Here is a 17,959-nt window from a genome sequence, read left to right on the forward strand (position 1 = left end):
GTTGAAGGTCTGAATGGAACCAAAAGGCTGATCCTCCTACGAGTAGGTAGGAATTCCTTCTGTCTGACTGCCTTTGAGCTATGATATTTTTTCCCAGTCTTTGGACTGGAACTACATTGTTGGCTCTCCTGGTTCTCAGGCCTTCAGACTCAAACTGGACCTACACCATCAACTTTCCTGGGTTTCCAGTTTGCCAACTGCACATGTTGGGACTTAGCCTCCATAATTGTGTGAGCCAATTCCATATAATAAATCAGTCTCTCTTTCTCTCTCTCTCTCTACACACACACACACACACACACACACACACACACACACACACACACACACACACACACAAAATTACTTCCGTCTAGAGAACTCTAATGCACTTTTTAAGGAATTGGGGGAAATATTAAACAATTATGCTTAAAGAAAATAATGAAAAAAGGAAAAGGCTACTAGATTCTAGCCTTGTATTAGTTGATGTTTTTTAATGGCTGCTCTAAGATGGTAACTTTCTAATATCAAGCCTTGTACCAACAGCTGATAACTAATTAATAACAATTAATAAAATCAGAAATGAAAAAGGAGTTACAGCTAACACCACAGAAGTATAAAGGATCATAAGAGGCTACTATGAACAACTATATGGTAACAAAATGGACAACCTAGAATAAATGGACAACTTCTTAGAAAGGTACAATCTCCCAAGACTGAATCAGGAAGAAATAGAAGCTATGAGCAGACCAATTACCAGCACTGAAATTGAATCAGTAATTTAAAAATTCCCAACAAACAAAAGTCCAAGACTAGATGGCTTCACAGGGGAATTCTACCAAACATTTAGAGAAGAATTAATGCCTATCCTTCTGAAACTATCCCAAAAAATTACAGAGGAAGGAACACTTCTGAATTCATCCTGTGAGGCCACCATTACCCTGATGCCCAAAGCAGACAAAGATATCAGAAAGAAAGAAAGTTACAGGCCAATATCACTTGTGAATACAAATGGAAAAATCTTCCACAAAATACTAGCAAATTGACTCCAACAGTACATTAAAAAGATCATACACCATGATCAAGTGGGATTTATCCCAGGGATGCAAGGATTTTTCAATATCCACAAATCAATCAATGTGATATATGACATTAACAAATTGAAGAACAAAAACCATATGATAATTTCAATAGATGCAGAAAAAGCTTTTGATAAAGTTCAATATCCATTTATGATAAAAACTCCAGAAAGTGGGCATAGAGGGAACATGCTTCAGTATTATAAAGGGCATATATGACAAACTCACAGCTAACATTCTTCTCAATGGTGAAAAGCTGAAAGCCTTTTCTCTAGGATAAGGAACAAGACATTGATATCCACTCTCACCATTCTTATTCAGCATAGTTTTGGAAGTCCTAGCCACTAGCAGTCAGAGAAGAAAAAGAAAGAAAAGGAATCCAAGTTGGAAAAAAGGAAGTATAACTGTCGCTGTTTGCAGATGACATGATACTGTACATAGAAGATCCCAAAGAGGCTACCAGAAAACTACTAGATTCATCAATGAATTTGGTAAAGTTGCAGGGGACAAAATTAATATACAGATATCAGTTGCATTTCTATACACTAACAATGAAATAGCAGAAAGGGAAATTAAGGAAACTTCCAATTTACCATCACATCAAAAAGAATAAGATACCTTGGAATAAACCTAAGGAGGCTAAGGACCTGTACTCTGAAAACTGTAAGACACTGATGAAAGAAATTAAAGATGACACAAACAGATGGAAAGATATACCATACTCTTGTACTGGAAGACTCAATATTGTTGAAATGGCCATACTACGCAAGACAATGAAATCTCTATCAAATTGCCAATGACATTTTTCATAGAACTGGAAAGAAAAGTTTTAAAATTTGTATGAAAACACAAAAAACTCCAAATAGCCAAAACAATCTTGAGAAAGAAGAATAGAGTTAGAGGAATCACACTCCCTAACTTCAAACTATTTACAAAGCTACAGTAATCAAAACAGAATGATACTGGCACAAAACCAAACATATAGATTAATGGAACAGGATACAAAATCCATATATAAATCCATACTCACTTACAGTGAATTAATTTACAATAAAGGAGGCAAGAATATACAATGGAGAAAAGACAGTTTCTTCTATAATGGTGCTGGGAAAACTGGACAATTATATGCAAAAGAATGAAATTAGAACCTTTTCAAACACTGTATACAAAGATAAATTCAAAATGGATTAAAGACCTGTGTGTAATACTGGATACTATAAAACTCCTATCGGAAAACTTAGACAAAACTGTCTTTGACATAAATTTCAGCAGTATTTTTTGAACCAGCTCCTAGAGTAATGGAAATAAAAGCAAAAATAAGCAAATGGGAAATAATAATAAAAGAGGAGGAGATGGGAGGAAAGGGATGAGAACAGAATTTTTGGAAGGTGGTTTAAAGAAAAGGACCTAGCAAAAAAGACAGGAGAAGAATACGTTGTAGAAGTTTTCTCAGAAGAATCAGAAAGGGATAGGAGCAGGTGGTCATAAACAGAGAGGGAGTCTCCAGTGGAAGATCAAAGGTTATGGAAGAAGATGAAGAAAAAAGTGTATTTGAGTTGATGACTAAGTTATTATTAAACTTCAAGAGAACCGTTTAAATTCTATGGCCAGAATTATATGAGAATAAAGAGAAAATGGCAAGAAGGAGAAGGAAAGTGAAAGGTAAAGTAGACTTGTCTTTAGAGAAATTTGCTTGTAAATTTTAGTGCTGGAGATACTCATAAAGAAACACTCAGTGTTGACTCCTACTACTTTTTTTTTTTTTAACAAGGGGGAGGTGATTAGGTTTATTCATTTATTTGTGTTTGGAGGAGGTACTGGGTATTGAACCCTGGACCTTGTGCATGCTAAGCATGAGCTCTACCACTTGAGTTCTACCCTCCCCCACCTCAGTACTTCTATTTTATTTTATTTATTTTTATTTTACTTTATTGTGGCAAGAACACTTAACATGAGGTTGATACTTGACAAAATTTTAAGTGTATAATACACTAGGTACAGTGTTATAAAACAGATCTCTAGAACTTAACCGTACTTAACTGGAACCTATCCGAATCTGTGCTAAAATATCTGGAATATTTTAGGACTTTTTGATTTCTTTCTCCATAAATTCTTTTGTCTCAAGAAAGCCTGTTTCTCTGAATTTCTAGAAATACATCAGTAATTCTTAAGTCCTTATTAATGAAAAATGCTTTGGAAAGATACAGACATTTGATTTGAATCCTCATGAATAACCTTAGTTTTTATCCTAATAAAATAAACAGACAAATATTAAAGAATATATCAACTATCAACTTCATTTTTTAACCATCAATAATCTGTGGATATCCACTGGATTTATGAGAATTTGTGTTTTTAAAAAGATACCTCAAAAGCTGCAATTTAAAATGATACTCTTACAGAAACCGTTTTACCATAGAAAGTCATTTTCCTGACCAAAGACTTGATACCTTACTTCTAGAAGAAATGGCCAGTTACATCATAAATGGTGAGTTGAAAATAATATGATCTGTGCTTTGCACAGAAGACTTACTAAAGTACACATACATCAGTTAAATAGGGTAGTGGAATTGGTAGTCTTACACTTAAATTAATGAGTTAAATAATCAGTGGCAGTGGATATGCAGCATGAGGACAGAAGGTGGGGATAGGAGGAAATAGCCAGAGTGAAAGCCAGTAGTTAGGAAGTTTCCATAAGAGAGCCAGGACATGGCAAGGTTCCATGGCAGAAGCATGTGGTCCTGATATAATTTTAAAATCACTACTAATGGTGCCTTTAATATTAAATTTTTTTCTGAAAAAGTTCATCTGTATCCATTATATTGTACCCGTTGTATTGTGGATATGTATGCATTTTATGAAAACTACATGGCATTTTTATCTGTCTTTATACATATATGCCCTTTATCTTTACCTAAATGTTTTACATTGTTTTCCATTTCTTTTTTTAACTTGACACTATGTTTTAAAGATTCTTCCATATTGCTCTAAGTAATTCAGTTCATTGTTTCTACATTCTACAAGTATGTATTTAGTACCTTTTACTCTTGCTTCCATAAGTATAATTGAGTCTAGGAAGTGAGACTTTCTTTACCTCAGTGAATTCCTGGTCTGTTTTATAAATCTAAATTATCATTGATGGTTATCTGAATCTGAGTTCTTTCTGTGAAATAAAGAATGCTTTACACAGACATTTCTAAAGCCAGGTAAGGTTGATGAATTTGACTGATGAACTCAACAGAGGATTTCAGTAATCGATATCAGGGAAATATAACATAGACTGTTATTTTTCAAGTATACAGACAAAAAAAAAAAAAAACACCTAGTGAAATAAAAGCAAAAATTAGAGTACTAGTGAACAACTTAAGAACATTGACCAAGATTCATTGGGTTCTAGATACCCAAGTGGAATCTGGGTTCATATCCTGCCTCCACCGTTCACTGACTATTTCACCTTTGGCTAGGTTCTCTGTTGCCTCTGTTTCTTTATCAGTAAATACAGAAATACCTCATTTTATTTCACTTTATTACACTTTGCAGTGGTTTTCTTTTTCACAAACTGACCTTTTGTAGCAACCCTGTATCTTGCAAGTCTGTAGCCACCATTTTTTCCAACAGCATTTGCTTACCTCCTGTCTCTGTGTCACAGTTTGATAATTCTCATAATATTTCAGACTTTTTTATTATTATTTGTAATGGTGATCTATGATCAGTAATCTTTGGTGTTAACTGTTGTAATTATTTTGGGGCACTACAGACCATGCCCATATAAAACAGTGGACTTGATTGTTGAAATGACAGCAAAGGATTCAGAATATTACATAAACTTAGTTGATAAAGCAGCAGCAGACTTTGAGAGGATTGATTTCAATTTTGAAAGAAGTTCTGCTGTGGGTAAAATGCTGTCAAACTGCATTGAATGCTGCAGAGAAATGGCTCATGAAGAGTCAATCAATGTGGCAAACTTCATTGTTGTCTTATCTTAAGAAATTGCTTGAGGCCATCTCAGCCTTCAGTAACTACTATCCTAATCAGTCAGAAACCATTAACATCGAGGCATGACCTCCACCTGCAAAAAGATTATGACTCACTGAAGGCTCAGATGATGGTTTGCAATTTTTAGCAATAAAGTATTTTTAATTAAGTTATATAGGTTGTGTTTTTAGACATAATGCTATTGCACACTTTAAATAGACTACCATAAAGTATAAACATAACTTTTATATGCACTGGGAAGCCAAAAAATTCGTATGACTTGCTTTATTGTGATATTTGCTTTATTGCAGTGGTCCGTAACTGAACCTGCATATCTCTAGGTTTGCCTATATTATTATTGACAAGTGTTAATTTTGGTAAAATTCTTAGAACACTGCTTAACACTTGGTAAACAATATTTAAATATATGATGAATATAAAATCATTCATAAAAATACCTTTAACCTCTTATGATTGATTCTAATATTTTCTACTCAGTTTCATTTTCCTATGACCAGTTCTGGTCATGATGAACTAAATTGATAAAATGAACCATGGTACACAATTTGAAAAATACCAGCACAGAGTACTCCCTTCTTGAAAAATCATGATATACATAAACTGGTTAAGCATATGGAGATATTATACAGAGAAAAGGAACCTATTTACTATTTCTTAGACAGTATTTCCAAAGTTTCCTCATCTATAGAATTTTTTTCATTTAAACAGTTACAGTAGATTGAAATCTAAAATGGACCACCAAAATTTCCTACCCTAATATCTGGGATTGCGAATATGATGACACAAAACACCCTGATTATGTCACCTTATGTTGAAAAAGGGATTTTTTTCAGATGTCATTGAAGTCACTAATTAGTTGACTTTAAGTTAATTTAAAGGTAGGTTATAGGGATGGGCCTAGCCTAATCATATGAGCCCTATGGGAGCTGGGTTTTCTTCTGATGGGGGCAGAAGGAAAGTCAGAGATACTCAAAGTACAATAAGGATGTGATATGCTGTTGTATTACTGGTTTTGAAAATGGAGGGAACCATGCACATAGACTAAGGTGCAGCCTCTAACTACTGAGAAGTAACTCCCCACCAACAGCCAACAAGGAAATGGGAACTTAAGTCCTACAATCAAGGAATTGAATTCTGCCAATGACTTGAACCAGTTTAGAAGTATATTCTTGTATATTCTTCCATAGCGCCTTCAGAAAAAAGCCCAGCCTGGCTGATAGCTTGATTGAAACACTGAGGCAGAGAACCCTACCATGTCTACCCAGACTTCTGTCCTACAGAACTTTGAGATAATACATGGCTTCTGTTTTCAGATTCTAAATTTGTGGTAATTAATTACATGGCAATAGGATACTAATATACCAGAACACACAATTGTAAATCAAAGTAAACAAGCAAACAATAAGAGAGTGATTGTAATTTGACTGTGGAAGAGAAGATATAAGGGAGGATTTTTTGGTTCAAGTTTTTGGTTATGCCTTAATAGTACAATAAGAAAAAAATGTCAGTTTGTGGATGAGTAACATTGTTTTATATGAATACTATGTTGTTAAAACAATATTGTAGAAAAAGTAGCAGTAATTGAGCAAGGCAGAAACAAAACTGCTAAATCTTTTTTTGTGGGTTTATGGTATTTCTTGTGTCAGGAAAGATTTTTACTCTATTCTTTCACCTCAAGAAGAAAACTCACACATACCTTTAGCTATCATACCCTTATCTTCTTATCTCCTTCCCCAGCTTTAAGCAATTGCTTTCACTATAGATTTCCCTATTATGGACTTTCATATGAATGGAATCATATAATATGTATGACTTTTGTGACTGGCTTCTTTCACATAAGCATAGTGTTTTCAAGATTTATCTGTGTTGTTGCATGTATCAGTACACCATTCATTTTTTACAGGATAATAATATTTCATTGTGTGGATATACCACACTTTGTTTAGCCCTTTGTTTGCTGAAGGACATTTGGGTCATTTCTATTTTTTTGGCTATTATGAATTATGCTACTATAAACACTTGTGTACAAGCTTTCATATGGACATGTGTTTTCATTTCTCTTTGAGTATATACCTAGCAGTAGAATTTCTGAGTCATATGGTATGGTAACTGTATGTTTAATCCACTGAGGAACTACCTGAGTGTTTTCCAAAGTAGCTGCACCATTTTACATGTCCAAACAGTGTAGAAATCTTCTAATTTCTCCACATCCTCACTGACACTTATTATTATCTGACTTTAAATTTCATCCATCTCTCTAGGCCAGGTTCGTATGCCATTACTTCCACACAGTCCCTCCTGTTTCAGCAAAGCATAGTAACTTCTGTGGACTTCCAAAGGACTATATTTATTTGTTTCTTAAAGCTCACATCACGTTCTTCATTGTATCATTGTTAGTATGGGTCTTATGTGCCTGCCAATTTAATCATTTTTATAGGATTTGTGTTTAATTTATCCTTCAAAGCACAGATGTTCTCAGTGCCTTGAACATAAGAGCAGTTCAGGAGGTATTTGCTGAGGGTTTTAGATTAGAAATGAACCAGATGAACTAGTTTAATGTAGTGTATGACATTTTCTTCCAGTGTGAGCCTAGAGAGCTTGTTTGGCTTTGTCATACATGCACAGAGTTATTCAGTTTCAAATTTTGTGCTATCACTTATTAATCATGTGCTGTTAAGATTTATTAAATTTGCTGAGATGTTTATCTGAAAATGTGAATTTTAATATTGTAGAAAGTTACTATGAAGTATAAATGTGATAATTTATGTGAAACACCTAGTATAGTTCCTGGCACGTATTTGATGCTCATTACATGGTAGTAAAATTGTTTATAGTGATGTTAATCTAGTGAAGCTAAATATAAAATGTAGTAATCCCTCTCCACAACATATTTCCTATTTTTAATTTTCCAACTTTTTTTAATTGAAGTATAGTTGATTTACAATGTTAATTTCTGGCTTACAGTATAGTTATATATATATATATATATTCCTTTTCATATTCTTTTTCATTACAGGCCATTACAAGATATTGAATATAGTTCCCTGTGATATATACTAGGACCTTGTTGTTTATCTATTTTAGTTAGTATCTACAAATCTCGAACTCCCAATTTACCCCTCCTCACTCCCTTTCCCCTCTGGTAACCATACGTTTGTTTTCTATGTCTGTGAGTCTGTCTCTGGTTTATAAATAAGTTCATTTGTGTCCTTTTTAAATTAGATTCTACATAAAAGTGATAAATGGCATTTTTCTTTCTAGCTTACTTCACTTTGTTTAGTATGACAATCTCCAGGTTTATCCATGTTGCTGCAAATGGCATTATTTTATTCATTTTATGGCTGACTAGTATTCCATTATATATATACCACAACTTCTTTATCTGTCAGTGGACATTTAGGTTGCTTCCACGTCTTGACTGTTTTAACTAGTGCTATGAACATTGGGGTGCATGTATTTTTTCAAATTAGAGTTCCCTCTGGATATATGCCCAGGAGTGGGATTGCTGGATGATAGGGTAAGTCTATTTTTAATTTTTTGAGGAATCTCCATACTGTTTTCCATAATGGCTGCACCAGACTACATTCCTACCAGCAGTGTAGGAGAGTTTCCTTTGTTCCACACCCTCTCCAGCATTTATCATTTGTGGACTTTTTTAGTGATGGTCATTCTGACCTAGGTGAGGTGATACCTCTTTGTAGTTTTGATTTGCATTTCTCTGGTAATTAGCAATATTGAGCATTCTTTCATGTGCCTGTTGGCCATTTATGTATCTTCATTGGAGAACTGCTTGTTTAGGTCTTCTGCCATTTTTGGATTGGGTTGTTTGTTTTTTTGTTACTGAGTTGTATAAGCTGTTTGTATATTCTGGAAATTAAGCCCTTGTCAGTCGCATCATTTGAAAATATTTTCTCCCATTCTGTAGGTGGTATTTTCATTTTATTTATGGTTTCTTTTGTTGCGCAAAAGCTCATATTTTTAATTAGGTACTATTTGTTTATTTTGCTTTTATTTTTATTGCTTCATAGACTTTCCTAGGAGAACATTGCTATGATTTATATCAGAGAATGTTTTGCCTACATTCTCTTCTAGGAAGTGTCTTATGTTTAAGTCTTTAAGCCATTTTGAGTTTATTTTTGTGTATGGTATAAGGGAGTGTTCTGATTTCATTGATTTATATGTGGCTGTCCAGCTTTCCCAACATAACTTGTTGAAGAGACTGTCTTTTCTTCATTTTATATTCTTGCCTCCTTTGTCAAACATGAATTAACTGTAAGTGTGTGGGTTTATTTCTGGGCTTTCTATTCTGATCCACTGATCCATATGTCTGTTTTGTGCCATGCTGTTTTAATTACTGAAGCTCTCTAGTATTGGTTGAAGTCTGGGAGGGTTATTCCTTGAGCTTCATTCTTTTTATTCAGTATTAATAATAGCATATGGATTTAATTTTAGTTGTGTTTTATTAAATTGCAGTACTTTTTGGATTGAATAAATGTGAATTGCATGTCACCTCAAATTGTAGAATCAGAAACATTTAGTTTGGGTTGACCATGGTAGATAGCCTGCTATAAGATAGATTATACTCTTCTGTGTCATTTACTTGTGTTCTGTTGCTCACTTTGGCGTATACCCCATTCATACTAATACATCTCATAAAACAGATTACTTTTGTGCTGTGCATGTTACCGTGTGGTGCTTTAAATTCTTCATGGTAATATTGCATGATACTCAGTGTTATAAATTTCAGTAACTCTGGATATCTATTAAATGGGTATAGAAAAGAAAGGTATGACCACCAAGAGGAGGAAAAAATGGGTAATGATAATATCGCAAGAGAATAAGAAGGGTAGTGTCTTTTGAAGACAAAAATTAAAACATATATGCAGTTTCAGGATGCTATTAGACATGGAAAATGAGGTTGCTGTTAGGCCTGCTATTGCAAGTTCTAGTTGTTGTGCTAAGAGATCAGTGATAAGTGTATTTTTTATTATTTATTAAATTATAGTATATAAATTTTTTCCAATTTCTGTAGAATAGTTAAGTATTTCATCTATGAGTTCAAATCATATTTAAAAAAATCTTTACTATTGTGTGGGAGAAATTATTATGTGGAGAGAATGTATTGTATTGGATAAAGTATACTGCAAGGCAAAAAGCAGAGTTTTATTTAGACTACTAGTTGCCAATTATGAAAATCTCTTTGAGACTCAGTTTCCTTATCTACAGAACAGATAATAACATTTCTCATGTTTAGCTCCATTTGTCTCAGACACTAGCTGAAAAATGCTCAGATGGTTCCACTTTGTAAACTCTGAAGCACTCTTCAACACAAGGAGATACTCTGATTAAGTACTAGGAACTGGTCTCTGGAAGCTTTCCTCTCCCTAGCTGCATCAAAATCTACCAGTGAGCTTGTAAACATTCAAGTATTCCCTACCAGGAATCCCCTTCCACAGGATTCTTTGGAAGATCTGAGTATGGTAATAAGTAAGTCCTTCAGCTTATGGTTTCAGTCAGTTTATCTCCCTATTAGACATGCAGTTCTCTATTATAGTCATTGAATATCAGTTAAGGTTTTTGTTTAAGAAAATGAAACCAAGCAGAAAGAGATTTACTACAGGGAATTGGATGTTTACAGGGAATTAGTTGTTTCCATAAGGGAGTTAGGTCTTGACAGAAGCATTGTGAAGAGGTTGCCATTGGAAGTTTTGTTACAGAGTCAAAACACCATAGCTGTGATAACCACAGAGCAAAACCCTGCTGTTGCCACACCTACTACCACTGCCGTCTATACGGAGATAATTAGTGATGAGGGAGCAGAACAGACAAAAGCACTCATCTGTGCTTGCTAGCCCCTGGTAAGTGCCAAATACCACGTGAATGCAACTAATTCACTTCTAGGAGCCAATTTCCAAAAAAGTAAGCTATATGATTTTGTATGTATTTCTAGTATGGAAAAGCAAATTCAAATAACCACCACAGTTTCTATGTAGTTAAATTTATTTCTCCAGTTGTTCCTCAGTGGCCTTGGAATTTCTTAATTTCAACCCTTTGTCCTTACATGCTGTAGTTCTTGTTCTTTTAAAAATTATTTGTGGAGAGACATGTGGGCCCCACCTTATGATACATTATCAGTAACTAAGCTAAAATTCCTTTATCTCCTCTCAAACTGGTATGATTTTACAAAAGCAGTGGAAAGGAATTCTTAGATACACATATTCTGAAGAAGCACGTTACTGAAAAACTGAAAAACTGAAAAACCTATTCGAAGATATGTTTCATCAATCAAGAGAAAAATAATGCATACTTATGAATGTGGAAGTAGGGTCCTCAGGTTTTTAAAGAATTTCCCATATGAATTAAGAGATATATTTATCCAAGTCAGCAGGAAATGTGCATAGTGTCAATTTAATTCCTCTGTCACTGTGATACTGATAGAATCACTGTCTCTAGCTGGTGGGGTAAATTGACATACATATTCTTGCCCATTTTTGGACATTTACAAAGTGTCTTCACACATTAGGACATAATTCAGAACTTCTTTTAAAATGCAAGAAGAATTCAAAAACTACTATGGCAATCTTGAAAAGACACCTCAGATCTTCTGCTGTGGGGAGCATAGTTAAAGACACTTCCAACTGTCACCTTTCTGGATCCACCACCATTTATAAAATGAAGTCCTATTTCTCTATGATATTCTCAACCAGTGATTGAGTATGGCAGGAGTGTTGGTGTTGGCCCATTCTGGTGAGATATTGGACTCCTCTTGTGGGCAAGGCTGGCTTGGGAACTCCCTATCTTTCTGGATGAGATTTTCTTAGAGCTGTACTGTAATCTGAGACTACCTCCCTAATCCTCCTTCTTGCCCCTCTCCCTTCGGATATGTCAGAACTACATTGCAGTCTGGATGCTTTCTCTGCCTACTACTGCTTCCTCCCTTGTATTCTTTGAAGGTGTTTCTCTAACAAGTTTCTTGAAAGACTGATCACATCTTGGTCTGCTTCTCAAGATTACCTGAACAAATGCAATGACTTTCAAGATTGTAATTGTTTTGAAGATGGTAAAAATGGGATTTCCATCTCCACTGAGAATAAGAGTGGGAGAAATCAATTAAATCTAAACAAGTGAAGTTACTTTAAGAGGCATTTTTAAAGGTAAAGTCATCTAGATCCTTAGATGGGATAATATTGGAAGGCAAATTAGAATTATACTTTTTAGAGAATTCTAAGAAGAGGGTCAACATTTAGATGACTAAATCTATGAACATTCTCCCTGAATGATGGAACCCTCTATGTTGCAGCCATGAAATAGTGCTGTTGAACTGTTGATACTAATTCTCCATCCCTGATGCTAGTTTTGAACAGATTAGCTGCATTATGGGTTAAATGCACTCAAGGTTTCTAATCATCGTTTATTGCATGTGTTTGTAAGCAAATTCATTCTGGGTTTCAAATATGGAACAGAAGTTGATTGTAACATAGAAACTATCTGAGTTTACTGTCTTTAGTTCTGTAAATAAGAAAAAGTTACCTTTGCTCTAGAGGGCACTTCTTTCAGTGTTGTGGTATCCTTAGGTTAGCAAAACTTTTTCTTCTTTTCCCCACTGACTCTCCAGTATTGCCCATCATTAATTAATCTGTTTCTTTGGAATCCTGGCATTTCTGCCCTCTCCCTAGGATCTGCCCCTGCATTGTAGTTTGCTTCACAGAAGGTCTACATTCTAGGATATGTGTTGAATTCTTCAGTAAAGGGATGAAAGTGATGCCAGTGAAATGTAACAAGTACAAGAAAAAAATTCCAACTATTCACATTCACTATTGCACATTCAACTGTTATCTTTCTGCAGTAATAATATTACAGTCTGTGAGCTTATTCAGGATATGTGATTATTTTTCAAATATTTGGCAACTCATTCTTTCAAAAAAAATCAGTAGTTTAGATGAGAAATATTTTAATTATATATTTTTGGTGAAATCACTACAATAATAAAATATTTTAATTTGTAACATTTTCTATTAGATGGCAATATGTATTTGGGTTTTTTTTTTATTATACTTAATATAATTTTACAGACACATTATTTTTTCCCCCTAATTTCTTTACTTTTTGAAGCTCATCCTGGATGTGTAAGTGATTCGAAAGGCAATTCCCTTCAGTCTGAGTTTTATGAACTTCTAGGAGCCTCAGCTTCAATATCTATTTTCTTAGGAAGGTAATATTTGTATAAATGTATTAAGCTTGATTCTTCTCTGAAAGCAAATATGACTACATTTATTATTCCCAGTTTGGTAATAAAATGTTAAATCATAATCTCCAGATAAGGACTTTTCCTCTTATGATTCTAAATAAGAGAAAGTCTGCTTTCCTGCTTACTTAACATTTGGTGGTGAGGTAATAAATAAAACATCAGCCAAAGAGTGATTGGGTCTCTCTGCTTCTTCTTTCTACAGGTTGTGTTTCACATGGATGTAGGTATGTGCCACAGCCGCATGACGTCTTGATTAGGTGACTCTGTCAAGATTGCTTTAAAGGACATCTGTACCACGGAGTTCCCAGGTCAAGATTTTATATTCTTGATATTCCTAGCCTAAATGCTGATGAAAATGGGTCCTTTTTTGCTTTCTTGGTGATTTTTGGTAGACAAAGTTGAATTCCACATACCATGGTAATCTTGTTTGTTATTTTTCTTAATATGATTTATTTTAAAAGTGAAATCAGGAAAATATCTTGAAAGTCTGTTAGGTGAGGGCAAAGCAGTATCAGAACAGAGCTTAGGAGTCTCATACTTCTAATAGAATACCCATAATAGAGATTTAGAGACCTTTTATAGCAGACGTGTTTAATGTTGAAGCAATACATTATTTATATATGCAAATAATATATTGATTAGTTTTCATATCCAGTTTGTACATACTCAGTTTTCCTGCTAGTATACATTAGCACCAAATACATAAATTTGAACACTCACTTCCAAAAAATTCTTGAGTTGGATATACTTTTTAGCAGTCTTCTGCTGTAGCAGGTGAGGGCACTGTAAGGGCAAGCTGGCAAACATCTGAAGGAATGGCTTCTCCTATATTATGTATGATTCATGACTCAGAGGGTAAGATCTTGATTCGCTTTGGCAAATAGAAAAAAAGATTCTAAAGTTTTCATACCCTTGTTAGTTTCTGCTGCCATTTAGGTGTTAATAACAAACAGTAAAGGAAGATGTACAATTAATCTGGTATAGTAAATGTATATTGCCCTGCCAGCTAATGTCCCTCCATTTGAATCTTGGTCTTTTTCTGACTATCTGTGTGATGATGGGCAAAACTGTCACTTTTTTATGGTCACAGTCTTCATCTGTAAAATGAAGTGCTCTTATCAGATGACCCCTAGCCTTAGTTCTAGGTTTGTGATTCTGTGGACTTTTAATAAATTAAGTAATTAAAAAAATGTCTCTTGAATGGCAGAGGGAAGCTCTAACTGCTTTGATTGCCAAAATGATCATACTGTACACAATTGAGCAAATTGATTATGAACCTGATAAGCATTTAAAGTAATGTGATTTTTCCTGTGTTTGGAATATTTATAAATAAAACCAGGGGCTGATGGATGGCTTTTTTTGATTCAAAATCAAAAGTTGATTTTTCCTCTTTTTCTAATTTTCTATATCCCTCCAGAAGGCATGGGTGTGGATTGAATGAAATGTTAGGAACCCTTCCAGTTTTATGATTTTATGAAATATTATTTGATACATCCATATATTGGCATTGAAATAGATGGGAACTTTTTTCAATTTCTGTTCCTCTTTTCTCGTGCCTCTCTCTTTCTCCGAGGAAAATAATATTTCTTTCCTAGATAATCTCATTTTTTTTGTAGTACAGAATAATTAAAATATTCACAAGCAAAGTGTCACTTGCTTATAAGACCTCTTAAGAATGATCAACTGTATTTTAGTTGAATTCGAAGGTTTATAAAATTTTTCTGTTCTTACTTCTCATGTAACACTAAAATACTAATGCTGGCCATGGTGTGAATGTACTATTTTTAGTAGGAGTACTTTCAGATGCTAAGTAATTAATTTTGCAAATTATTGATTAAAAAATGCTATCATATTTATGAGAACTTGAGAATCTTGTAACCATTATTCCTATTGTAAGTGTATATTCAAGTGGCTAGAAAGAATTTTCTTTACAATTATTACATTTTTTATTAAGTGAAAAACATACCTGTCTCAGGATATTTATACTTTTTCTGGGAAATATAGAAAAAAAATCAATGTTGTATGTGTTAGTGAGCATATCATATATCTCTAATGATTATATATTACAAATTATGTATTACGGATTATGAGATCCTTTCTAGAGTTAGGGTAACAAAGGCTTCATTTGCCTGAGGGGACATAGGGAAACATTTAGGAGAATGAAGCAGTTAAGCAGTTAAATAACATTTTGAAAACACTCAGCATTTCTCACCATTTGATTTTCACTTGTGGAAGACTGCTTTTCTCATACTAGCAGATTAGAATAGTTAGATCCTCATACCCATTCCTCCCTTCTGTCATTTTTTTTCCTCCATGAAATTTTATCTTCTTTTACAAGAACATTTCCTGAAAAAATTAATGCTTTCATTGAATTTTCCAAATTTAACAATATAGGATTGGGATTTTTAAAAATTGAAGTATAATCTATTTGCACAGTCGTGTTATTTTCAAATGTACAGTAAAGTGATTTAGTTTCATCTCTCTCTCTTCTCTCTCTCTCTCTCTATATATCTTTTTCAGATTCCTTTCCACTATAGGTTGTTGCAAGATATTGACTATAGTTCCCTCTGCTATACAGTAGGTCCTTGATGTTTATCTGTTCTATGTATAGTAGTTTCTATCTGTAAATCCCGGACTCTGGGATGTTTTATTTAAAGGAAGATAAAATAATTTTAAAAATATAATTTTCTCGAAGTATTATCACCTCCAATTGTATCTTTCAGACTGTGTTCATAGTATCACACCTTTATATTCATGATGAGAAGCAAAACAAGCAAAACAAAACAAAACTAAGGGAGAAGAATCTATCATAAAAGAAGGACAAAATTCTTGAGTCTGTATTGATAGGGGAAAATGCAGGTAGGAAAAGTAGATGAATACAATTTACACTTAATCCAAAAATCTCATTAAAATAGAATATTAGTCTCTAGAAATACAAAACAGTTGCTAAAAATTGTAATCAAGTGCTGATACTAACCAAATTAAAAGATGCAGGTCTCCCTTTTACTAATTTTCCTTCCCTTCAAATATAATTAGTAGTGAAACTGAAAGCAACAGAAACAAGAAGAGAAATGAAGATCTTGGAAAATCCACTAAATGGATTATTGTTTTCTAACAGTTGTTAACTGGACTGTATTTGTTGTATGGTTGTATGGTAACATTTTCCCCCTTGCCTCCAATAGGCATTGTGTTATATTTATCTTTGTCAAAAAATCTAGCATCTGATAGGAATCTAAACAACAAATGATAGCATGATAGCTTTATTATGTATGCATCTTAATAGCTCTGGCAAATAACAAATAATAACATTTCTTTCTCCCAGAGAATGAAGAGAAATACATGTAGAAGGAGCTTAAAAGTGAATGAGTTAAATAGCATGGTCACAGAATCTTTTCTAAATAAATAGGGTATTAAAGAGTTGTCAGTCTTATAAAAAAGAAAATATGAGTTCTGATGAGGAAACCTGGATTTGTTTCTTAGCACCGACTATGTGGATATATATCCTTGAGGAAGTTACTGAACCTCCTGTGATAACAGTAAAATGAGAGGATAAGATTAAATGATCCCAAAGCTTTTTTTCAATTCAGGTAGTCTGTGAAATAATATTGGTACCTAAGACTTAGGGCTTAGTATATGTCATAGCCTGTGGGGCACTATCACTTTAAGATTTTTACATAGATTTTATAATTGTCAAACAACCCTGTGAAGCAGGCACTATTATTAGTTGGATTTTATGAGGAACTAAATCTTAGGGATTTAAGTATCTTAAACAGTGTAACATGCTTGGGAGTAGCAAAGTCAGACTTTTCAATGAAATCATCTGACTCAAGTCTACCAGCAAAAGGACCATGCTCTACATCTTCCCCTCGACATTATTCACAAGCCCGTCAGGCCTTAGGAAGTCTTAAGTGTGTGAATACTGCATTCTTTCCAACTTTGTTGTCCCTGAGTAGATGGTTATTTGCCCATCAGTCTGGCTTGTGCTATATAGTATATTATACTTCCTCTTCAGTTAGCATTTTCTGTCTGTGCTCACTCTTCAGCTATAAGCAAGAGAGTGACACATCTTTCAATAGAATATTTCTACTGAGTATTTTCTAGAGACTGCCCATGCAGTCATTGAACATGGATCAGAAGGAAGGTTCATGAAAATTATAAAAGAACAGCCAAGGGAGAGTTTTTTGCAGTGAAATTATAGGAGTGTCTCCTTAGGTCAAAGTCAACATAAGGATAAATTAACTCCCGAAGCAATTTCGAAAAGGTGAAATTCAATGATATTGCGGTTGTTAGACCAGGTGTTAAAATGTTATTGGGTGTTAATTTAATTTTCATCCTGTCAACACTCATCTGAACTGTAACAGCTGCTAAACACGGTTCCACAAGAGCAAACCATCCTCACAGAGGAAGCAGATGCCTAATCAATAGGGCCAATAGAAATGTATGGCTTAGCTAAGCAGCCTGCACAAGGGGGGAATGAATCCCATAGGGCTCTGTCTTACCTGAATGGAAAAGAACTCTAAAGATAGTGAAACTATTCAAGCAGCAAGAACAGGAAACTGAAAGTCCTGAGTTGGCTTCCTGTTGACTATTTCTTTGTTTCTTTTCTTTTTTTTTTTTTTTAATTCTGCATGACCTTGGATTGGACAATGCCTTGGTT

The 17,959-nt window shown here is 34.1% G+C and overlaps 1 long non-coding RNA gene across 2 annotated transcripts in view; it reads left to right on the forward strand.

Annotated features, from left to right (window-relative positions):
• The window catches only part of LOC106729610, a 458,398-nt gene that overhangs the window by 19,654 nt on the left and 420,785 nt on the right, over nucleotides 1-17,959 (forward strand). For both annotated transcript variants that reach the window (XR_004320598.1, XR_004320599.1), the window contains exon 3: nucleotides 13,505-13,610. This is a non-coding gene — a long non-coding RNA (uncharacterized LOC106729610). The remainder of the gene's footprint in view (nucleotides 1-13,504; nucleotides 13,611-17,959) is intronic.

The sequence above is a fragment of the Camelus ferus genome, chromosome 6 (assembly GCF_009834535.1).
Source record: "Camelus ferus isolate YT-003-E chromosome 6, BCGSAC_Cfer_1.0, whole genome shotgun sequence".
Lineage (NCBI taxonomy): Eukaryota > Metazoa > Chordata > Mammalia > Artiodactyla > Camelidae > Camelus > Camelus ferus.